Source organism: Triticum urartu, unplaced genomic scaffold (genome assembly GCF_003073215.2).
Source record: "Triticum urartu cultivar G1812 unplaced genomic scaffold, Tu2.1 TuUngrouped_contig_4747, whole genome shotgun sequence".
Taxonomy (NCBI): Eukaryota; Viridiplantae; Streptophyta; class Magnoliopsida; order Poales; family Poaceae; genus Triticum; species Triticum urartu.
In genome coordinates, this window is record NW_024115361.1 from 1338 (window position 1) to 9386 (window position 8049).

General features: G+C 50.3%; 1 pseudogene; it reads left to right on the forward strand.

The window, feature by feature from the left end:
• Positions 1 to 2515: 2515 nt before the first annotated feature.
• LOC125528259 lies at positions 2516 to 6138 on the forward strand (annotated as a pseudogene).
• The last annotated feature ends 1911 nt before the right edge of the window (positions 6139 to 8049 follow it).

The following is an 8049-nucleotide window of genomic DNA, read 5'->3' on the forward strand; positions in this document are numbered from 1 at the left end:
ATAAAAGTAGCATTTTCAAGTATTGATGGTGGTGTGCAGAAGAAAGGGCACATGATCATACCTAAATTGGATAGACGACAATTAAGAAGCTTCCTTTTCTCAAAGTGGATTAATCGGGAGAGATAATATCTTAAATCCACATGATGTGATTTATTTAACTATATATCACATACACGACGTGGCACGCAGTACAAGTTGGTCATGTTGAGCCTGAAAACTCTATAGACCTCAACCCCCCTACTAGGCCTATATGTCCTAGGTACAATACTTAAACACGTGCTGGGAAAAAACTTGTGCCCCCTCTTAAAAGAATGTTCAATAATACAGCTAGTTGTACATAAAAACAAGAAGAGATGCGTCTGCAACCAGGCACTGACCATTTTATATATGCAAAATTCACCGTAGCATGTTGGAACCGGGGCACATCAACTGGACATAGATTTTGTACACCCAAGCACATGTGTTTTGTTTATTTTCAAGAACAAAAAACAGAAAATGAATTTTGAAGTTGAGACAAAAGAAAACTCGCTTGCATACTCATAATATGGCCTATATGTGTATTCCATTTTGTGATAAAATGGGTTAACTCGTAGTCTACAAAAAAAATGTAAATCAAGAGGTGCGCAAAATCTGACATCTATAATTCTTTTTGCGCGGGGGGTTATATGTTTGAATTTTCTAAGACTGCATGGAATCATTCAATTCTATATAACTAAATAAATAGGTGATCCAACTGATCTATTTTTATAAACATCTAAGTATCTCAAAATGCAACCATGAACGAGAAAATGTGCATTTCAATATGTCACCATGCATGAAAATGATCTTTCCATTCTATTGCGCTACCGATATTCAACGAATATTTTACAACTATGCAATAATCAAATATAATATATCATGTCTTAGTTCTCCTATTATTAATTTAAATATTTATATTTCGTACAACCAAATTTCAATGCATTATATTCCAGTGATTTAGAAAAAGATTGGAGATCACAAGCGTACTTATATGTGCTCACCTAGAGACGACTCTCCATTCATCAACGTGCTCTCTTGTTTGCTAATTTTTATAGATAGCCTATGTGCTCTCTTGTTAACTCTAGACATTTATCCGTGAAAACTTGAAGGGCCCAACCGCAAAAAAAAATTTAAGGGCCAGGCACTCTGGTAATTGATTAAGAGTAAACTCTAGGCTTAGACATCATATTTCAGATTAATTCCAAAAGTGCTAAGAGTACTGAACATGTGCGTTACATAAACCATTTTAGCGGATGAATAAAATTTGGTCAAACAAACAATAAAAAAAAGAGCCATGAGAAAGTTGATTTTGTAGACAACTGGCATACTAGAGTTCTCAAAGGCATAATATGCGCCTGCGCGCGCGCACACACACACACTCAAATATGTTACGGGTATGAAAGAAAAATGCAGCATACTACGAATTACGAAAAGCCTACCCCGCAATTATTTTACCAAAAACATGTAGAATATATCATTTTTCTATGGGTCTGGCTAGGTCTTAGTCGACTGACATTTAACAAGTCTCACTCAAGAGGCATACCATGTAAGAAAGAAAAAGAAAATCTGAAAATATTTTTTGTCCGGATCTCAATGTATGCTCACTAATATAGCATCGATTGAGACATAATCAAGTTTCAATTGACTGAGACTTAGCAAGACTATTTTTCTATTATTGTGGTTGAGCTCGCAGATCACAACCCCAAGATCTTGCTTCTTGGACTATTGGCAGCGGCTCTACTTGTCATAGCAACGAAGCGCAGAAGCGCTTCCCATTTTTATGCATATACACTTTTTTAATATAAAAGGGACATATTATATCAAGGAGATGTTAATTAAACATGTGTAACAATGAGATCTCAAAAGCTATTAAAAACATCGACAATCTATATGTAACTATATATAACCTGCTGACAAAAACTACACTTGTAAAAATAACATCGGTCCCACAAAGCTTATAACTGGACAATAAATTACCAGAACACTACCAGACTGGAACCTTTTTCCTAACCCCAAACAAAAGCACACCGAAAACGATCAAGAACAACTCTCCGAACGAAGCTGACAGTCACTAGTCAGCAGGCGTTGGATGGACTCACTGTCGTGGCAACAGCACACCAGTTGCCTCAGCTGGACATAGGAGTTTTGCTAGCATGCACCACGGCCAGCCAGCGTACGCCAGTCCACCACAACTGTGGCTGATGGCTGAATGAGCAGCTTCTCACCGGCCCGTTGGTCCCCCGGAAAAATCTAGTTTATCTTCACCTCACCGTGATCCCACACCTCTTTGACCGCCTAGAGATCGAGGCTCAAAAGGCGGCTTTTATCCCCACTGTCACGGCCACCGATCCTCCCCCTTCTTCCCGTCTCGCGTCACCGCATCGGGCACCATGCAGTGCGAGGCGTACACTGATCGACATCCGGTCACATCCACCCCGCGCAGTGGCAGGACTTGTCTATTGGCTCCCCGTCGCCTAGCGTCCCGATCGCGGCCTATTTAAGCCCGCTTTGCCTACCCCGTCCAACGTTTCCCTCCCCTCCGTCCCACTTTACCTAGCACAGCCCAGGAGGAGCTAGCGGTAGCCGAGCTAGCTAAGCTACGGTGCGCGCACGCGCTCGACCTCGCCATGCTGGAGAATCAGAGCCAGGCGGAGGTAGGCGTCGCGTACCCTCTCGATCTGCTTTAGCCGGCCCTAGCTAGCTTTGTATGTAGCTAACTTTGAACTGTGCATATGGTGGCGGCCAGGTTCTGTGGCCGAGGCTGGTGGCCAACAAGCTCTTCAGGAAGCCCTCCGGGAGCCCAGCCTTCGTCGCCGACTTCCCCCCGGCCGCCCGCGCCGCGGGGGGGGGGAGCGACGCGGGCGGCAGGCCGCGCGCGGCGGAACAAGACGCTCAAGTACAGGTATGTGCGTGCATGCATGTCTGCTGGCTCAATCAGCCGCCACCAACCACCATGCTTAGGCTCTAGCTAGTAGATCATCATCATCACCCCAACTTGCGGCGTGGCGTGGAGTGCATGCTGGTTTTTCTTATTGTTGGCCGGCCACTGAGGGTTCATGGATCGATCGACCAGGCTGTTCGCCAGCACGTGGAACGTCGGCGGCGTGGCGCCACCGGACGACCTCGACCTGTCCGACTGGCTCGACACCAGGAACGGCACCTACGACATCTACGTCCTCGGGTACGTAGTAATTACCAAGCGAGCAGTGACCTCGACGCTCATGCGGCATAGGCTTGTGGATGCATGGTTAGTAACAACATGGCATGTGCGACCGGTGTGCAGATTGCAGGAGGTGGTGCCGCTGAGAGCGCGGAACGTGCTGGGCGCGGACAAGAACCGCATCGGCATGCGGTGGAACGAGCTCGTGCGGGCCGCGCTGAACCGGTCGTCGCCGTCGCCGTCGCCGGGCGCCACCGGGGGAGGGGAGAAGCAGAAGGTGCACCCGGTGAGGGACGGCGCCGGCGGCCTGCAGTCGCGTGACTTCCGGTGCGTGGTGAGCAAGCAGATGGTGGGCATCCTGCTCACCGTCTGGGTCCGCGGCGACCTCCGCCGCTTCGTCCGCCGCCCCAGCGTCTCCTGCGTCGGCTGCGGCGTCATGGGCTGCCTCGGCAACAAGGTGCGTGCGTGCATGCCCGCGCGCTTGGGGAGTATACGAGGATACATCGGACGGCAACTAACAAAAGATTCAATTGTGTGCAGGGTGCCGTGTCCGTGAGGTTTTGGCTGCGTGACACGAGCTTCTGCTTCGTGTGCTGCCACCTCGCGTCCGGCGGCAGGGAGGGCGACGAGGCGCACCGCAACGCCGACGCGGCGGAGATCCTCCGGCGGACGAGCTTCCCGCGGCGCCACTGCTCCTCCTCCTCCCCGTCGCTCGCCTCGCCCCACAAGATTCTAGATCACGAGTAAGTACATCGATCGTCCTGCACTAATTACCTTCGTGCGCTCCGTGCATGCCGCAAGTCGATCAAATCCGTTTGGTTTGCTGCCTAAAAATGCTAGACGTACAGGCTTTTACAGGTTTCTACAGGCTCCGTCCAAACTTTCTAAACACCCCCCCCCCCCCCCCCCTCCCCCCCCAACGGGGGTGGGCCCGTGCCTCTACTAATGACCAATTAAAAACCACTACGACACCTTGTAAACCCCTTATCCCTGTAACATCTTGCACGTGTAGCAAAGCTTGTTTGCTGCCCATGCTTAAGGATGGGCTGCCTATGGGTGCACACCCATTCCTCTCCCATAAGTAGTTTTGCCAAACAGTTGGCCAAAAAATTGGCAAGCCAACCCTTCCAACATTTATTTTTAGGGTACCCTTCCAACATTTGGTAAGGCTAGCTAGAGAGGGCATCAGCCTGCAAAAAAAATCAGCAGTAGTTCACTAGTATGTACTCCCTTCGTTCTGAATTACTTGTCATAGGTATGGATGTATCTAGATATATTTTAGTTTTAGTTATATCTATTTTTGCGACGAGTAATTTGGAACGGAAGGAGTACTATAGAATGCATCACATCGTACCGCCGGGTTTGTCGCCGTTGACCGGCCGAGTATTAAGCGAGGGAAATATCAACGGCCGCCGTCCTTGCCGGTTACAGCCACGATTTCATCGAGCTCGCCACCGCGGTCGTTATCTTATCTTGTGGTTGCACCGCCCACGGCACCGGTAAATCAAGGGTAGGTATTTGCCGTTCAACAGAGGGTTATACAACTATACATGCCAGCCAGTTTACCACTGTACACACGTATTGATCATGTCACGGCATGCACGTAGGCACGCACGACTAATAATATTAACTACTCCAGCAAGTAGCCAGAGTGAATGCATCGTATCTTATTTTCTATGCCAGACCGGTGAATGTGATCTAGGGAAGTAGCATGAAATATCCTCTTAATAGCGACGGTAACTGCAAGTTTCCACAATCAGAATGCTTAATTTCACCGGCCGGCGCCCGTGACAAAGACGGCTCGGAACCAAGTGGCGATCATGCATGCATGTTGATGCGGTAGACCTTGACCGGCCCGGTGTGCCAGTATAGTTTCTTACTGTTTGTACTCTTGCGCAGCCGGGTGATTCTGCTCGGCGACCTCAACTATCGGATCTCCCTGCCCGAGGCCAAGACCCGGTTGCTGGTGGAGCGGCACGACTGGAAGACCCTCCTCGAAAACGACCAGGTACAAATTCAACCAGCACACAACGATCTAACTTTTTTTTTTGAGGATAAACGATCTAACTTATTATTATACAAAACACAAGGAAATTCAAAATTTCAAACTTTTAATAAAAACTTACGTGTGATTTGATTGTTCTTTTGTAGCTGCGGGGCGAGGTGTCGTCGGAAGGAGGGACGTTCAAAGGGTGGAGCGAGGGGGCGATCACGTTCTCGCCGACGTACAAGTACCACCGGAACTCGGACGCTTACTACGGCTGCGCGCAGCTGGGGAGGAAGGGCGACAAGCTGAAGCGGCGCGCGCCGGCGTGGTGCGACCGCGTGCTGTGGCGCGGCGCCGGCCTGAGGCAGACCCGGTACGACCGGTGCGAGTCGCGGCTGTCGGACCACCGCCCCGTGCGCGCCGCCTTCTCCGTCGAGGTGGACGCGCCGTGGAACCTCAACTCCCTCCGGAGCTTCTTCCTGTCCGAGCGGTTCGACGACCGGGCCAAGGGCCCCGCCGACGGCCTGTTCCTGCTCCGGGAGGACGACCACACGACCACCAGCGCGAGATACGCCGAGGATGTTTGAGCCTTTGAGACATGCAATTGCAATGGCTGTGCACAAACGAAAGAGAGAGTACATAAAATCATTTTCGTCGATAGTACGTACAGTAGTAAAGATCCATCCTCCATCTGTTCTGTTTCTTCTGATCAGTGTCCATACATGTCTACAGCACAAGCTAGTATACGGATGCAATTTTCCCCCACACCCTGTCCCTGACTTCCTGTAAATTACAGCACAGTAGTACCATAGATTGCACTCTTGCTGATGCAGTGAGAGTTGTCCCGACCCGAAACTTGTTTGGCCGGACTAGCGACGAGTTGTCGCTGTAAATCCTACGAGGAAATACGGGACTTTGTCGCCATGAACAAGTGCAGATAGGCTGAATGAATGGCACCTTTCTACATACAGTATACCTACGAGTAGCATACATGTGTTTTTCCACCCCGTTCCTGACTTTACGCACCTGCATTTTGTACTCTTCTTGATCCAATGAGCTGTCCCAAACTTGTCCAGCAACGAGTTGTCGCTGTAACAAGTAGTGCGCGGACGGGATCCGATTCGACCGGTGGCCATAAACAAGTGCAGATAGGACATGAACGGCGCTTTTCTATTGGGCATGTGGGAGTAGATTAAACTCCAAAAGGCTTGTCACCAAGCATTGTCAACCTCTAATCACAATATCTCACGCTTGCTTTCTACTATCTCTCTGCGTGTGTGTTGTGTAGTGTTACATACAACAGTATCCTCCATTAGAAAAAGTGCTACGGCGGCACTGTCATGGGCCATGGCACTCGGTCACTGCACACTAGCGTAGCGGCGGTCGCATTCCAGCAGCCCAAATTCAAGGGCTCTGTTGAGATCGTCTGCCCCCCCTTGTTGTTTCTTGTTCTCTGCCGCTTGTTCCTTCTCCTTGTCAGCATTGCGCGGAGCGGATGAAGTGCATCCAAGGATAAGGTTGCTGTCGCCAAATTGCCCAATTTGCCATGCAAGTTGCGACGATCTTGCATAGCTGCGAGGCACCGGCCGATCATCTTGCGCGTGCCCGTCGTCGGCGTCGGGCCACATGTGTTTTTCTGTATTCTGCATGATTGTATGGTGTGGAGTGACTAATGTATTTGTGGCTCCGGTTTAATTTTGGTGGCCGGTCGGGTCAGGTGAAATAAATCCATTGAGATATGCAAATGATTCAAGGCTCACAATGTGACAACGTTTGAAAATTGGTCTTGGTGCGAAGAAGCCCGAACTCGGGGGCTGATCGGAATGCATGTGTGAACACTTGACCATGCTCGTGAATAGTACGTGTTGTCGTCTACTCCTAAAGAAATTTCGTCACTGCAATGCAATCTGATTAATGTATTGGGATTAGTCCTAAACAAGGGCATCCCTCAAGATTCTTTCCGGCGCCCCCCAAAATTAAATCAAGCACGGATTCCTTATAGAATAGAAAGAGCTAGTTTACGATAGCATTGGACTGGACCATAGGTGACGTCTCACTTGATAACCCACATGAAACCCTTGTCCTTTATGATAACCAATCATCTTATATCACCATCTAACACCTGCTAAACCGTATGGGTCCAGTCTTATTTGGGGGAGATCGTGAAATCATTACATCCATAACAACAGAGCGCCGCTGGTGATGATATAAGAATTACTAGCAAGATAAGGTTTCCAAATTACATTCATGATCAAACTTTCGAGTGCCAGTTTGTTCAGGGAAAGGCGACCGCTCAGTATAAAGACTACTTTATTCCCACCCTCGTGACGTCCTCTCTCCCCCTGACCTCCCGACCTCTTTCCCCCGAGGCGGCGGCGGCGCGCCGCCTCCGGGGAGTCCTCGTCCACACCGCCCTCAGCCCTCCCCCTCCATTGCCTCCCACTACCGCCGCCGTCGCTGAGGACACCGCGGGGCGAAGCCCCTGTGGTGAGGCGACGCAGTCCTCGGCCGGCGGTAATGCGTGGGGGCAGCGGCGTCCATCTCCCTCCTCCTCCAACGGCAGTGCACAGCGGGCTGGCGGTGGTCAGGAGATCTCCGGCGGCCGTTGGCGGATGAGATTTTGGCTGCAATGAGATCTAATCTGGGCCCGAGGGGTTTAGATCGAGATCCACTGCGGCTGCGCCTCATCTCGACAACGGCAAGAGGAGATCCCCCTCGGGTAATCTTTGCGGCACGAGGACGCCCGGGTCTCTTGTGCCGGGCATGGTGGTGGTGGCTGCCTTCTCCATCGAAGGCGGTTGGCCAGGCTGGTAGTGACGGATCTTGGATCCCACTATTAGCACCGGCGGCGAGGTGGGGACAAAATCGCCGGGGAAACCCGCAC